The 16459-nt window shown below is 39.0% G+C and overlaps 1 pseudogene; it reads left to right on the top strand.

Moving 5' to 3' along the window:
- Nucleotides 1-1686: 1686 nt before the first annotated feature.
- Nucleotides 1687-9931, top strand: LOC136135382 (histone RNA hairpin-binding protein pseudogene; annotated as a pseudogene).
- Nucleotides 9932-16459: the final 6528 nt, after the last annotated feature.

Genomic DNA, 16459 nt, shown 5'->3' with positions numbered 1-16459 from the left:
ATATATAGTAGTTTTTATCTGCTAGTTCCAAACTCCTAATTTATCCCTCCCTCACCCCCTTTCTCCTTGGGTAACCATAAGTTTGTTTTCTACGTCTGTGAGTCTGTTGTTTTGTAAATAAATTCATTTGTATCATATTTTAGATTCCACATATAAGTAACGTCATATGGTATTTGTCTTCCTCTTTCTGGCTTACTTCACTTAGTATGATAATCTCTAGGTCCATGCACATTGCTGAAAATGGCATTACTTCACTCCTTTTTTATGGCTGAGTAGTATTCCACTGTATATATGTACCACATCTTCTTTATCCATTCCTCTGTTGATGGACATTTAGGTTGGTTCCATGTCTTGGCTATTGTAAATAGTGCTGCAATGAACATTGGGGTGCACGTATCTTTTTGAATTAGCGTTTTCTACAGATATATGCTCAGGAGTGGGATTGCTGGATCATACAGTAGTTCTATTTTTAGTTTTTTGAGGACCCTCTCATAGTTCCTGCACCAATTTACATTCTGGCCATCAGTGTAGGAGGGTTCTCTTTTCTCCACAAGCTCTCCAGCTTTTGTTATTTGTAGACGTTTGATTTTTTAAAAAAAATATTTATTTATTTTTGGCTGCATCAGGTCTTAGTTGCAGCACATGGGCTCTTTTGTTGTGGCACGTGGGCTCTTCATTGCGGCACACAAGCTTCTCTCTAGTTGGGCTGCGTGGGCTCTAGAGCGCATGGGCTCTGTAGTTTTGGCATGTGGGCTCAGTTGCCCTGTGGCATGTGGGATCTTAGCTCCCCAACCAGGGATCAAACCCAAGTCCCTTGCATTGGAAGGTGGATTCTTAACCACTGGACCACCAGGGAAGTCCCCGTAGACTTTTTAATGATGGCTATTCTGAACGCTGAGAGGAGATACCTCACTGTACTTTTGATTTGTATTTCTCTAATAATTAGTGATGCTGAACATCTTTTCACGTACTTGTGGCCATCTGTACGTCTTCTTTGGAGAAATGTCTGTTTAGGTCTTCTGCCCATTTTTTGATTGGGTTGTTTGTGTTTCTGATATTGAGTTGCATGAACTGTGTATATTTTGGAACTTAAGCCCTTGTCAGTGTATAGTTTGTAAGTATTTTCTCCCATACCGTTAGGTTGTCTTTTCATTTTGTTTATGGTTTCCTTTGCTGTGCAAAAGCTTATAAGTTTGATTAGGTGCCATTTGTTTATTTTTGCTTTTATTTCTATTGCCTTGGGAGTCTGACCTAAGAAAACATGCAAGGCCTTTCTTCAAGGTTCACCTATAATAAAAATAGGCTGCTGTGGCTTGCCCTATGTTAGATCCAGGAACTTAACAACCGTTTCAAAATTATATGTATATAGAGGGATGCACTCTGGGTTTCTAAAAACAAACTTGGGAAACATACAGTTAGAACTGGGCACATTAATGGGAATTCCCTGGTGGTTTAGTGGTTAGGACTCAGCTCTTTCACTGCCATGGGCCCAGGTTCAATCCCTAGTTGGGGAACTAAGATCCCACAAGCCACACAGTGAGGCCAAAAAAAAAAGAACTGCGCACATTAACAAATTTGGGAACTTTCTAATGTCCAGCTTATTTTAAAAAGTTTTACCCTTAGTTCTATTAAAAAAGAAAAAAAGATTTATCAAATCAAAACCTCTGCTTATGAGAGACCTTCAAGATGGCGGAGGAGTAAGACGTGGAGGTCACCTTCCTTTCCACAAATACATCAGAAATACATCTACATGTGGAACAACTCCTACAGAACACCTACTGAATGCTGGCAGAAGACCTGACTTCCCCAAGGCAAGAAACTCCCCACATACCTGGGTAGGGCAAAGGAAAAAAGAAAAAACAGAGAAAAGAATAGGGACAGGACCTGCACCCCTGGGAGGGAGCTGTGAAGGAGGAAAAGTTTCCACACACTAGGAAGCTCCTTCACTGGCGGAGACAGGGGATGGCAGGGGAAGGCTTCAGAGCCACGGAGGAGAGCACAGCAATAGCGGTGCAGAGGGCAAAGTGGAGAGATTTCCACACAGGATTGGTGCTGACCAGCACTCACCAGCCTGAGAGGCTTGTATGCTCACTTGCCAGGATGGGTGGGGGCTGGGAGCTGAGGCTCGGGCTTCAGAGGTCGGATCCCAGGGAGAGGACTGGAGTTGGCTGCGTGAACACAGCCTGAAGGGGGCTAGTGCACCACAGCTAGCCGGGAGGGAGTCCAGGAAAAAGTCTGGAACTGCCTAAGAGGCAAGAGACCATTCCTTCGGGGTGCAGACGGAGAGGGGATTCAGAGCACCACCTAAACGAGCTCCAGAGACGGGTGCAAGCTGCGGCTATCAGAGCGGACACCAGAGACGGGCATGAAACGCTAAGGCTGCTGCTGCAGCCACCAAGAAGCCTGTGTGCAAGCACAGGTCACTATCCACACCTCCCCTCCTGGGAGCCTGTGCAGCCCGCCACTGCCAGGGTTCCATGATCCAGGGACAACTTCCCCAGGAGAACACACAGCGCGCCTCAGGCTGTTGCAACGTCATGCCAGGCTCTGCCACCGCAGGCTCACCCCACATTCCATACCCCTCCCACCCTCTGGCCTGAGTAAGCCAGAGCCCCCTAATCAGCTGCTACTTTAACCCCATCCTGTAACAGGTGACCTACACGCAGAGGCAGGGCCAGATCCAAAGCTGAACCCCAGGAGCTGTGTGAACAAAGAAGAGAAAGGGAAATCTCTCCCAGCAGCCTCAGGAGTAGTGGATTAAATCTCCACAATCAACTTGATGTACCCTGCATCTCTGGAATACTTGAATAGACAACGAATCTTCCCAAAATTGAGGCAGTGGATTTTGGGAGCAATTGTAGACTTGGGGTTTGCTTTCTGTATCTAATCTGTTCCTGGATTTATGTTTATCTTAGTTTAGTATTTAGACTTTATTATCACTGGTAGATTTGTTTATTGATTTGGTTGCTCTCTTCCATTTTTTTAATATATACATATATATATATATATATATATATAATGTTTCCTTTTTCTCTTTTTGTGAGTGTGTATGTGTATGCTTCTTTGTGTGATTCTGTCTGTATAGCTTTGCTTTTACCATTTGTCCTAGGGTTCTGTCTGTCTGTTTTTTTTGTAGAGTTTTTAGCACTTGTTATCATTGGTAGATTTGTTTTTTTGGTTGGGTTGCTCTTTTCTTTCTTTTTTATTACTTTTTAATTTTTTAAAATTATTTTTAATAATGTTATTTTATTTTATTATTCCTTTCCTTTCTTTCTTTCTTTCTTTTTTTCTTTCTTTCTTTCTTTCTCTTTCTTTCTTTCCTTCATTCTCTCTCTCCCTCCCTCCCTCCTTCCTCTCCCCCCCCTTTCTTTCTTTCCTTTTCTCCATTATTTCTGAGCTGTGTAGCTGACAGGATCTTGGTGCTCCAGCCAGATGTCATGCTTGTGACTCTGAGTTGGGAGAACCAGGTTCAGGACATTGGTCTAACAGAGACCTCCCAGCTCCATGTAATATCAAATGGCAAAAGCTCCCCCAAAGATCTCCATCTCAATGCTAAGACCCAGCTCCACTCAACGACCAGCAAGCTACAGTGATGGACACCCTATGCCAAACAACTAGCAAGACAGGAACACAACCCCACCTATTAGCAGAGAGGCTGCCTAAAATCATAATAAAGTCACAGACACCCCAAAACACACCACCAGACGCGGTCCTGCCCACCAGAAAGACAAGATCCAGCCTCATCCACCAGAACACTGGCACCAGTCTCCTCCATTAGAAAGCCTACACAACCCACTGAAACAACCTTAGCCACTAGGGGCAGACACCAAAAACAACGGGAACTAAGAACATGCATGCTGCAAAAAGGAGACCCCAAACACAGTAAGGTAAGCAAAATGAGAAGACAGAGAAACACACAGCAGTGGAAGGAGCAAGGTAAAAACCCACCAGACCAAACAAATGAAAAGGAAGTAGGCAGTCTACCTGAAAAAAAATTCAGAGTAATGATAGTAAAGATGATACAAAATCTTGGAAATAGAATGGAGAAAATACAAGAAATGATTAATAAGGACCTAGAGGAACTAAAGAGCAAACAAACAATGATGAACAACCTAATAAATGAAATTAAAAATTTTGTAGAAGGAATCAATAGCAGAATACCTGAGGCAGAAGAACGGATAAATGACCTGGAAGATAAAATAGTGGAAATAACTACTGCAGAGCAGAATAAAGAAAAAAGAATGAAAAGAATTGAGGATAGTCTCAGAGACCTCTGGGACAACATTAAACACACCAACATTCTAATTATAGGGGTCCCAGAAGAAGAAGAGAAAAAGAAAGGGAATGAGAAAATATTTGAAGAGATTATAGTTGAAAACTTGCCTAAAATGGGAAAGGAAATAGTCAATCAAGTCCAGGAAGTGCAGAGAGTCCCATACAGGATAAATCCAAGGAGAAACACGGCACGACACATATTAATCGAACTATCAAAAATTAAATACAAAGAAAAAATACTAAAAGCAGCAAGAGAAAAGCAACAAATAACATACAAGGGAATCCCCAAAAGGTTAACAGCTGATCTTGCAGCACAAACTCTGCAAGCCAGAAGGGAGTGTAGGACATATTTAAAGTGATGAAAGGGAAAAACCTACAACCAAGATTACTCTACCCAGCAAGGATCTCATTCAGATTCGACAGAGAAATTAAAACCTCTATAGACAAGCAAAAGCTAAGAGAATTCAGCATCACCAAGCCAGCTTTAAAACAAATGCTAAAGGAACTTCTTTAGGCAGGAAACTCAAGAAAAGGAAAAGACCTACAATAACAAACCCAAAACAATTAAAATGGTAATAGGAACATACATATCGATAACTACCTTAAATGTAAATGGATTAAATGCTCCAACCAAAAGACACAGACTGGCTGAATGGATACAAAAACAAGACCCATATATATGCTGTCTACAAGAGACCCACTTCAGACCTAGGGACACATACACACTGAAAGTGAGGGGATGGAAAAAGTTATTCCATTCAAATGGAAATCAAAAGAAAGGTGGAGTAGCAATTCTCATATTAGACAAAATAGACTTTAAAATAAAGACTATTACAAGAGACAAAGAAGGACACTACATAATCATCAAGGGATCAGTCCAAGAAGAAGATATAAGAATTGTAAATATTTATGGACCCAACATAGGAGCACCTCAATACATAAGGCAAATACTAACAGCCATAAAAGGGGAAATCGACAGTAACACAATCATAGTAGGGGACTTTAACAGCCCACTTTCACCAATGGGCAGATCATCCAAAATGAAAATAAATAAGGAAACACAAGCTTTAAATGATACATTAAACAAGATGGACTAAATTGATATTTATAGGACATTCCATCCAAAAACAACAGAATACACATTTTTCTCAAGTGCTCATGGAACATTCTCCAGGATAGATCATATCTTGGGTCACAAATCAAGCCTTGGTAAATTTAAGAAAATTGAAATCATATCAAGTATCTTTTCTGACCACAATGCTATGAGACTAGATATCAATTACAGGAAAAAATCCGTAAAAAATACAAACACATGGAGGCTAAACAACACTACTAAATAACCAAGAGCTCACTGAAGAAATCAAAGAGGAAATCAAAAAATACCTAGAAACAAATGACAATGAAAATACGACGACTCAAAACCTATGGGATGCAGCAAAAGCAGTTCTAAGAGCGAAGTTTATAGCAATACAATCCTACCTCAAGAAACAAGAAACATCTCAAATAAACAACCTAACTTACACTTAAAGCCATTAGAGAAAGAAGAACAAGAAAACTCCTAAGTTAGCAGAAGGAAATAAATCATAAAGATCAGATCAAAAATAAATGAAAAAGAAATGAAGGAAACAACATCAAAGATCAATAAAAGTAAAAGCTGGTTCTTTGAGAAGATAAACGAAATTGGTAAACCATTAGCCACACTCACCAAGAAAAAAAAGGAGAAGACTCAAACTAATAGAATTAGAAATGAAAAAGGAGAAGTAACAACTGACACTGCAGAAATACAAATGATAAGGAGAGATTACTGCAAGCAACTATATGCCAATAAAATGGACAACCTGGAAGAAATGGACAAATTCTTAGAAAAGCACAACCTTCCGAGACTAAACCAGGAAGAAATAGAAAATATAAACAGACCAATCACAAGCACTGAAATTGAGACTGTGATTAAAAATCTTCCAACAAACAAAAGCCCAGGACCAGATGGCTTCACAGATGAATTCTAACAGTTAGAAAAGAGCTAACATCTATCCTTCTCAAACTCTTCCAAAATATAGCAGAGGGAGGAACACTCCCAAACTCATTCTACAAGGTCACCATCACCCAGATACCAAAACTAGACAAAGATGTTACACAGAAAGAAAACTACAGGCCAATATAACTGATGAACATAGATGCAAAAATCCTCAACAAAATACTAGGAAACAGAATCCAACAGCACATTAAAAGGATCATACACCATGATCAAGTGGGATTTACACCAGGATGCAAGGATTCTTTAATATATGCAAATCAGTCAATGTGATAAACCATATTAACAAATTGAATAAAAACCATATGATCATCTCAATAGATGCAGAAAAAGCTTTTGACAAAATTCAACACCCATTTGTGATAAAAACCCTCCAGAAAGTAGGCATAGAGGGAACTTACCTGAACATAATAAAGGCCATATGACAAGCCAACATCATTCTCAATGGTGATAAATGGAAAACATTTCCTCTAAGATCAGGAAAAAGACAAGGTTGTCCACTCTCACCACTATTATTCCACATAGTTTTGGAAGTTTTAGCCATGGCAATCAGAGAAGAAAAAGAAATAAAAGGAATACAAATCGGAAGAGAAGTAAAGCTGTTACTGTTTGCAGATGACATGATAGTAGACATAGAGAATACTAAAGATGCTACCAGAAAACTACAAGAGCTAATCAATGAATATGGTAAAGTAGCAGGATACAAAATTATGCACAGAAATCTCTTGCATTCCTATACACTAATGATGAAAAATCTGAAAGAGAAATTAAGGAAACAATCCCATTTACCACCGCAACAAAAAGAATAAAATACCTAGGAATAAACCTACCTAAGGAGAAAAAAGACCTGTATGCAGAAAACTATAAGACACTGATGAAAGAAATTAAAGATGATACAGATTGAGAGATATACCATGTTCTTGGACTGGAAGAATCAACATTGTGAAAATGACTATACTACCCAAAGCAATCTACAGATTCAAGGCAATCCCTATCCAACTAACCACCAATGGCATTTTTCACAGAACTAGAACAAAAAATTTCAATTTGTATGAAAACACAAAAGACCCTGAATAGCCAAAGCAATCTTGAGAAAGAAAAATGGAGCTGGAGGAATAAGGCTCCCAGACTTCAGACTGTACTACAAAGCTACAGTAATCAAGACAGTATGGTGCTGGCACAAAAACAGAAATATAAATCAATGGAACAGGATAGAAAGCCCAGAGATAAACCCATGCACATATGGTCTCCTTATCTTTGATAAAGGAGGCAAGAATATACAATGGAGAAAAGACAGCTTCCTCAATAATTGGTGCTGTGAAAATTGGACAACTATATGTAAAAGAATGAAATTAGATCACTCCCTAACACCATACACAAAAATAAACTCAAAATGGATTAAAGACCTAAATGTAAGGCCAGACACTATCAAACTCTTCGAGGAGAACACAGGCAGAACACTCTATGACATAAATCACAGCAAGATCCTTTCTGGCCCACCTCCTAGAGAAATGAAAATAAAAACAAAAATAAACAAATGGGACCTAATTAAACTTAAAAGCTTTTGCATAGCAAAGGAAAACATAAACAAGATGAAAAGACAACCCTCAGAATGGGAGAAAATATTTGCAAATGAAGCAACCAGCAAAGGATTAATCTCCAAAATTTCCAAGCAGCTCATGTAGCTCAATATTAAAAAAACAAACAACCCAATCCAAAAATGGGCAGAAGACCTACATTGACATTTCTCCAGAGAAGATATACAGATTGCCAACAAATACATGAAAGGATGCTCAGCATCACTAATCATTAGAGAAATGCAAATCAAAACTACAATGAGGTATCACCGCACACCAGTGAGAATGGCCATCATCAAAAAATCTACAAACAATAAATGCTGGAGAGGGTGTGGAGAAAAGGGAACCCTCTTGCACTGTTGGTGGGAATGTAAATTGATACAGCCACTATGGAGAACAGTATGGAGGTTCCTTAGAAAACTAAAAATAGAACTACCATACGACCCGCAATCCCACTACTGGCATATACCCTGAAAACCATAATTGAAAAGGAGTCAGGTACCACGATGTTCATTGCAACTCTTTACAATAGGCAGTACATGGAAGCAACCTAAGTGCCCACTGACAGATGAATGGATAAAGAAAATGTGGCACATATATACAATGGAATATTACTCAGCCATAAAAAAACGAAATTGAGTTATTTATAGTGAAGTGGATGGACCTAGAGTCTGTCATACAGAGTGAAGTAAGTCAGAAAGAGAGAAACAAATACTGTATGCTAACAAATATATATGCAATCTAAAAAAAAAAGGTTCTGAGGAACCTAGGGGCAGGATAGGAATAAAGACGCAGATGTAGAGAGTGGACTTGAGGACACGGGGAGGGGGATGGGTAAGCTGGGGGAAGTGAGAGAGTGGCATGGACATATATACACTACCAAATGTAAAACAGATAGGTAGTGGGAAGCAATCGCATAGCACAGGGAGATCAACTCGGTGTTTGTGACCACCTAGAGGGGTGGGATAGGGAGGGTGGGAGGGAGACGCAAGAAGGAGGAGATATGGGCAGGTATGTATATGTATAGCTGATTTACTTTGTTATAAAGCAGAAACGAACACAGCATTGTGAAGCAATTATACTCCAACAAAGATAAAAGAAAACAACCAGTAAAAAAAAAAAATAACAGAGTCCATCAGCGTCGCGCGGAGAGGAGGTCTCCGCTGCTGCCACCGCCACCGCCGGACCCCAGGCCTCCACGACCCTGCCCGCCGCGTCGCCATGGCCTGACGGCTGCGAAGTCCCCCGGGTGCGGAAGCCGCTGCGACGGCGACGACAGCCAGCCGCCCGCCGCGAGATGGAGCCTGGGACGCAAGCACACGACCAAGGAGAGGCACTGGAAGTCCGAGGACGCCTAGGGCCCTGCGAGGCCGCAGGGCGACCGCAGACCCGATAGCTTTACCACTCCCAAAGGCCCTAAGCCCCATTCTAGATGTTCAGACTGGGCAAGTGCAGTCGAAGAAGATGAAATGAGGACTAGAGTTAACAACGAAATTGCAAGATATAAAAGCAAACTCCTCATAAATGACTTTGGAAGGGAGAGAAAATCATCATTAGGAAGTTCGGATTCAAAGGAATCTATATGTCAGCATTGCCAGCTGACTTGGAGACCGATGAAAGTGTCCTGATGAGAAGACAGAAGCAGATCGACTATGGGAAGAACACCATCGCCTACGATTGCTATATTAAAGTCCCAAGGCACCTTCAACAGCCTGGCATTCATCCCAAAACCCCCAACAAATTCAATAAGTATAGTCCAGGATCGTGGGACCAGCAGATCAAACTCTGGAAGGTGGCTCTGCATTTTTGGAATCCTCCAGCGGAAGAAGGATGTGATTTGCAAGAAATACGTCCTGTTGACCTCGGGGAGATGGAGATGGAATCCGCGGAGAGCAGCTCTGAGTCCCAGACGAGCTCTCAGGATAACTTCGACATGTACTGTGGCACACCCACGAAAGTTAGAAACGTGGACTGCCAGGCAGAGGACGAGTTTGACTTTAAAGCCTGTTTAACTGAACCCTTGAAAGACTTCTCAGCCATGAGCTAACTGTCGCCACCTGGAGGCCACTGGGAGCAGCGCTGCCTCCCCAGGCGGGAAGTGGCCCGCCAAGCATGCATCCTGCGTTTGTAACTGGAGGTTTCTGTTAATAGTGTACAGTCTCATGGTGAATTGTTGTTCTTGCCTTATTTTCTTAAGAAACGTTAATTTTATGTAGAGGGAGTGTATTCTGCATATTTTAAACTGTAAATGGAACTAAATCCGAGGAATATTGAACTCGAAGCAATCTTGCAACAATCTTAATTGCTTAATCTCCCGCATCCTTGAAGTCAACCTGACAAGTGTGTCAGTGTCCTCATAATCAGATACCTTTAATATCTTTATGGAAAGGGTTAGGGTTTGGGTTGTTTGTTAATATGTCAAGATTGGCTTTTTTCTTCATACAGAGAACTGAATAGTGAGATATTAAATTGAGCTGGTAAATTAATGGGGTTTATGTAAGTTATACAGTCTTAATTTGGTATTTGTAAATAGCACTAAGTGGGCCTTCTACCTATACTGTTTCCAAGTTTAGAAAGCAGAAAGATTTAGAGAGAACATTTTTTTTACAGTCAGTTAATTTACCATGTAAAATTGTTGTGCATGATAATGTGTACAGATTTTCTGTTCAAATATTCAATTGTAAACTTCTTATTAAGACTGTTGTGTTTCTATTGCTTTTGTATGGAATGACATTGCAAAAATAAAAAGGACCTTCTTTAACTACGTTGCCAAAAAAAAATTTTAAAAAAGAAAAAAAAAAGAAAAATCCTTTAATGCAGGTTAGCCAATCCAAAAAACAAACACCCCTCATTATCAAAGGTTGTAATTAAAATTTTAATTACGATTTTATTGTGTTTTTCATCTCAACTATATAACAGAAACTCCGAGATGACAGAATCTGTGATGTTTTGATCATTATGGCATTCCCAGCATCTAGGATGTGCTGAGAATACATTTACTAAATGAAAGATTAAGTAACAATATAAACTTACCTACCAAGTATATACACGATCAAATGAAAACTTCTCTCAAAAAACACATTTCAAACAAATATCATATATTAACGCATAAATGTGGAATCTAGAAAAATGGTACGGATGAACCGGTTTGCAGGGCAGAAATAGAGACACAGATGTAGAGAAGAAACATATGGACACCAAGGGGGGACAGCGGGGGTGGTGGTGGTGGTGTGATGAATTGGGAGATTGGGATTGACATATGTACACTAATATGTATAAAATAGATAACTAATAAGAACCTGCTGTATAAAAAATAAATAAAATTCAACACCCCCCCCAAAACCACATTTCGGTGCGTTATATTGTCCCAAATGCCATGTTCTTGAGGCTCTGCAGAAGCCTTCTTGCAATAATCTAGAAGTTTCAGTTTCCGGTATCTTCCTATTCCCTTTTTTGTTCCTATTAGCTTTTGTGAGATATAATTTATGTACCTAAAATTCATTTTCGTGTACCTTATTTTAAGTGTAATTCAATGATTTTTAGTAAATTTTGAGTTGTGCAATCATCCCCATAATCCACTTCCAGATCATTTTTATCATCCCCAAAAGGAAACTGTACTCATTAGCTGTCATTCCCTATTCCAACCCCTAGCCCGAGGCAACTACTAATCCACTTCGTCTCTAAAGATTTGCCTTTTCTGGACATTTTATACACGTGGAATCACAATATATGGTATTTTGTGTCTGGCTTCTTTCATTTAGCATAATGTCTTCAGTGTTCATCCACATTATAGCCTATATTAGTACTTTGTTTCCTTTTATTGACAAATAGTATTCCATTTTATGGATAAACTGTATTTTCTTTATTCACTTACCAGTTGACTGGACACTTGGATTGTTTCCATTTTTTGGCTATTATAAATAATACAGTTATAATAATGCTCAGCTGCTATGAACATTCATGTGAAACTTTTTGTGTGGACATATTTTTTCACTTTTCTTGGGTATTTAACTAGGAGTGAAGTTGCTGGGTCATATGGCAACTTAATGTTTAACCTTTTGAGGAACTGCCAGACTGTTTTCTAAAGTGGCTGCACAATTTTACAATCTCAGAGGCAGTGTATGAGGGTTTGAATTTCTCCACATCCTCTCCAAACTTATCTTTTTGATTTCAGCCATTCTAGTCAATGTGAAGTGGTACCTCACTGTGGTTTTTAATTTGCATTTCATTAATGATTAGTGATACTGAGCATCTTTTCATGAGCATACTGGCCATTTGCATATTATCTTTGTTGAAATATCCGAATCCTTTGCCCAATTTTATTTCATTTTAAAAAATATTTTATTTAGTCATTGTTGGCTGCGTTGAGTCTTAGTTGTGGCATGCAGGATCTTTTATTGCAGCATGCGGGCCCTTCGTTGTGGTGTGCGGGCTCAAGAGCGCATGGGCTCTGTAGTTTGCAGCACCGCAGGCTTTCTAGTTGAAGTGCGCAGGCTTAGTTGCCCCGTGGCATGTGGGATCTTAGTTCCCCGACCAGGGAATCGAACCCGTATCCCCTGCATTGGAAGGTGGATTCTTTACCACTGGACCACCAGCGAACTCCCTGCCCAATTTTATTTTTTTAATTTTTTTTGAATTTTATTTTATTTATATTTTTATACAGCAGGTTCTTATTAGTTATCTATTTTATACATATTAGTGTATATATGTCAATCCCAATCTCCCAATTTATCCCACCACCACCAACCCCCCCAGCCACTTTCCCCACTTAGTGTCCCTATGTTTGTTCTCTACATCTGTGTCTCTATCTCTGCCCTGCAAACCGGTTCCTCTGTACCATTTTTCTAGGTTCCACATATACATGTTAATACATGATATTTGTTTTTCTCTTTCTGACTTACTTCACTCTGTATGACAGTCTTTAGATCCATCCATGTCTCTACAAATGACCCAATTTCGTTCCTTTTTATGGCTGAGTAATATTCCATTGTATATATGTAACACAACTTCTTTATCCATTTGTCTGTTGATGGGCATTTAGGTTGCTTCCATGACCTGGCTATTGTAAACAGTGCTGCAATAAACATTGGGTGCATGTGTCTTTTTGAATTACGGTTTTCTCCAGGTATATGCCCAGTAGTGGCATTGCTGGATCATATGGTAATTCTATTTTTAGTTCTTTAAGGAACCTCCATACTGTTCTCCATAGTGGCTGTATCAATTTACATTCCCACCAACAGTGCAAAAGGGTTCCCTTTTCTCCACACCCTCTCCAGCATTTGTTGTTTGTAGATTTTGATGATGCCCATTCTAACTGGTGTGAGGTGATACCTCATTGTAGTTTTGATTTGCATTTCTCTAATAATTAGTGATGTTGAGCAGCTTTTCAGGTGCTTCTTGGCCATCTGTATGTCTTCTTTGGAGACATGTCTATTTAGGTCTTCTGCCCATTTTTGGATTGGGTTGTTTGTTTTTTTTTAATATTGAGCTGCATGAGCTGTTCACATATTTTGGAGGTTAATCCTTTGTCCGTTGATTCGTTTGCAAATATTTTATCCCATTCTGAGGGTTGTCTTTTTGTCTTGTTTGTAGTTTCCTTTGCTTGGCAAAGTTTAAGTTTCATTAGGTCCCATTTGTTTTCTGTTTTTATTTCCATTACTCTAGGAGGTGGATCAAAAAAGATCTTGCTGTGATTTATGTCAAAGAGTGTTCTGCCTATGTTTTCCTCTAAGAGTATTATAGTGTCTGGCCTTACATTTAGGTCTTTAAATGCAAAAAATGTAAAAAATAAACTCCATTTTGAGTTTATTTTTGTGTATCGTGTTAGGGAGTGTTCTAATTTCATTCTTTTACATGTAGCTGTCCACTTTTCCCAGCACCACTTATTGAAGAGACTGTTTTTTCTCTATTTTATGTCCTTGCCACCTTTGTCATAGATTAGTTGACCGTAGGTGCTTTCTATTCTGTTCCATTGATCTATATTTCTGTTTCTGTGCCAGTACCATATTGTCTTGATTACTGTAGCTTTGTAGTATAGTCTGAAGTCAGGGAGTCTGATTCCTCCAGCTCTGTTTTTTTCCCTCAAGACTGCATTGCCTATTTGGGGTCTTTTGTGCCTCCATACAAATTTTAAGATTTTTTTGTTCTAGTTCTGTAAAAAATGCCACTGGTAATTTGATAGGGATTGCATTGATCTGTAGATTGCCTTGGGTAGTACAGTCATTTTCACAATATTGATTCTTCCAATCAAGAACATGGTATATCTCTCCATCTGTTTGGCTCATCTTTGATCTCTTTCATCAGTGTCTTACAGTTTTCTGAGTACAGGTCTTTTACCTCCTAGGTATTCTATTCCTTTTTGGGGCAATGGTGAATGGGATTGTTTCCTTAATTTCTCTTTCTGATCTTTCGTTGTTAGTGTATAGGAATGCAAGAGATTTCTGTGCATTAATTCTGTATCCTGCAACTTTACCAATTTCATTGATTAGCTCTAGTAGTTTGCTGGTGGCATTTTTAGGATTCTCTATGTATAGTATCATGGCATCTGCAAACAGTGACAGTTTTACTTCTTCTTTTCCAATTTGGATTCCTTTCATTTCTTTTTCTTCTCTGATTGCCATGGCTAGGACTTCCAAAACTATGTTAAATAATAGTGGCAAGAGTGGACAGCCTTGTCTTGTTCCTGATCTTACAGGAAATGCTTTCAGTTTTTCACCATTGAGAATGATGTTTGCTGTGGGTTTGTCATATATGGTCTTTATTATGTTGAGGTAAGTTCCCTGTATGCCCACTTTCTGGAGAGTTTTTATCATAAATGGGTGTTGAATTTTGTCGAAAGCTTTTTCTGCATCTATTGAGATGATCATATGGTTTTTCTCCTTCAATTTGTTAATATGGTTTACAACATCAATTGATTTGCATATATAGAAGAATCCTTGCATTCCTGGGATAAATCCCACTTGATCATAGTGAATGATCCTTTTACTGTGTTGTTGGATTCTGTTTGCTAGTATTTTGTTGAGGATTTTTGCATCTATATTCATCAGTGATACTGGTCTGTAATTTTCTTTTTTTGGAGCGTCTTTGTCTGGTTTTGGTATCAGGGTGATGGTGGCCTCATAGAATGAGTTTGGGTGTCCCTTCCTCTGCAATTTTTGGGAGGACTTTGAGAAGAATGGTGTTAGCGCTTCTCTAAATGTTTGATAGAATTCACCTGTGAAGCCATCTGGTCCTGGACTTTTTGTTCATTGGAAATTTTTAATCACAGTTTCAATTTCATTATTTGTGATTGGTCTGTTCATATTTTCTATTTCTTCCTGGTTTAGTCTTGGAAGGTTATACCTTTCTAAGAATTTGTCCATTTCTTCCAGGTTGTCCATTTTATTGGCATAGAGTTGCTTGTAGCTTGTAGTAGTCTCTTAGGATGCTTTGTATTTCTGTGGTGTCCATTGTAACTTCTCCTTTTTCATTTCTAATTATATTGATATGAGTTCTCTCTTTTTCTTGATGAGTCTGGCTAAAGGTTTATCAATTTTAACTTCTCAAAGAACCAGCTTTTAATTTTATTGATCTTTGCTATTGTTTTCTTTGTTTCTATTTCATTTATTTCTGCTCTGATCTTTATGATTTCTTTCCTTCTACTAACTTTGGATTTTGTTTGTTCTTTTTCTAGTTCCTTTGGGTGTAAGATTAGATCGTTTATTTGAGATTTTTCTTGTTTCTTGAGGTAGGATTGTATTGCTGTAAACTTCCCTCTTAGAACTGCTTTTGCTGCATCCTATAGGTTTTGGATAGTCATGTTTTCGTTGTCATTTGTCTCTAGGTATTTTTTGTCTCTAGGTATTTTGATTTCTTCAGTGATCTTTTGGTTATTTAGTAATTTACTGTTTAGCCTCCATGTGTTTGTGTTTTTTATAATTTTTTCCCTGTTGATTTCTAATCTCATAGCATTGTGGTTGGAAAAGATGCTTGATATGATTTCAATTTTCTTAAAATTTACCGAGGCTTGAATTGTGACCCAAAACATGATCAATCCTGGAGAATGTTCCATGTGCACTTGAGAAGAAAGTGTAATCTGTTGTTTTTGGATGGAATGTCCTATAAATGTCAATTAAATGTATCTGGTGTATTATGTATTATGTCATTTAAAGCTTGTGTTTCCTTATTAATTTTCTGTCTGGATGATCTGTCCATTGGTGTAAGTGAGGTGTTAAAGCCCCCCACTATTATTGTGTTACTGTCAACTCTCTCTTTTATAGGTGTTAGCATTTGCCTTATGTATTGAGGTGTTCCTATGTTGGGTGCATAAATAATTACAATTGTTATATCTTCTTCTTGGATTGATCCCTTGATGATTATGTGGTGTCCTTCTTTGTCTCTTGTAATAATCTTTATTTAAAGTCTATTTTGTCTGATATGAGAATTGCCACTCCAGCTTGCTTTCTTTTTTTTTTTTGAAGTATGCGAGCCTCTCACTGTTGTGGTCTCTCCCGTTGCGGAGCACAGGCTCCAGATGCGCAGGCTCAGCGGCCATGGGCCACGGGCCTAGCTGCTCCGTGGCATGTGGGATCTTCCT

Source organism: Phocoena phocoena, chromosome 15, assembly GCF_963924675.1.
Source record: "Phocoena phocoena chromosome 15, mPhoPho1.1, whole genome shotgun sequence".
Classification (NCBI taxonomy): domain Eukaryota; kingdom Metazoa; phylum Chordata; class Mammalia; order Artiodactyla; family Phocoenidae; genus Phocoena; species Phocoena phocoena.
The sequence above is the reverse complement of the archived record's forward strand: the minus strand, read 5'-3'. Positions and strand labels throughout refer to the sequence as shown.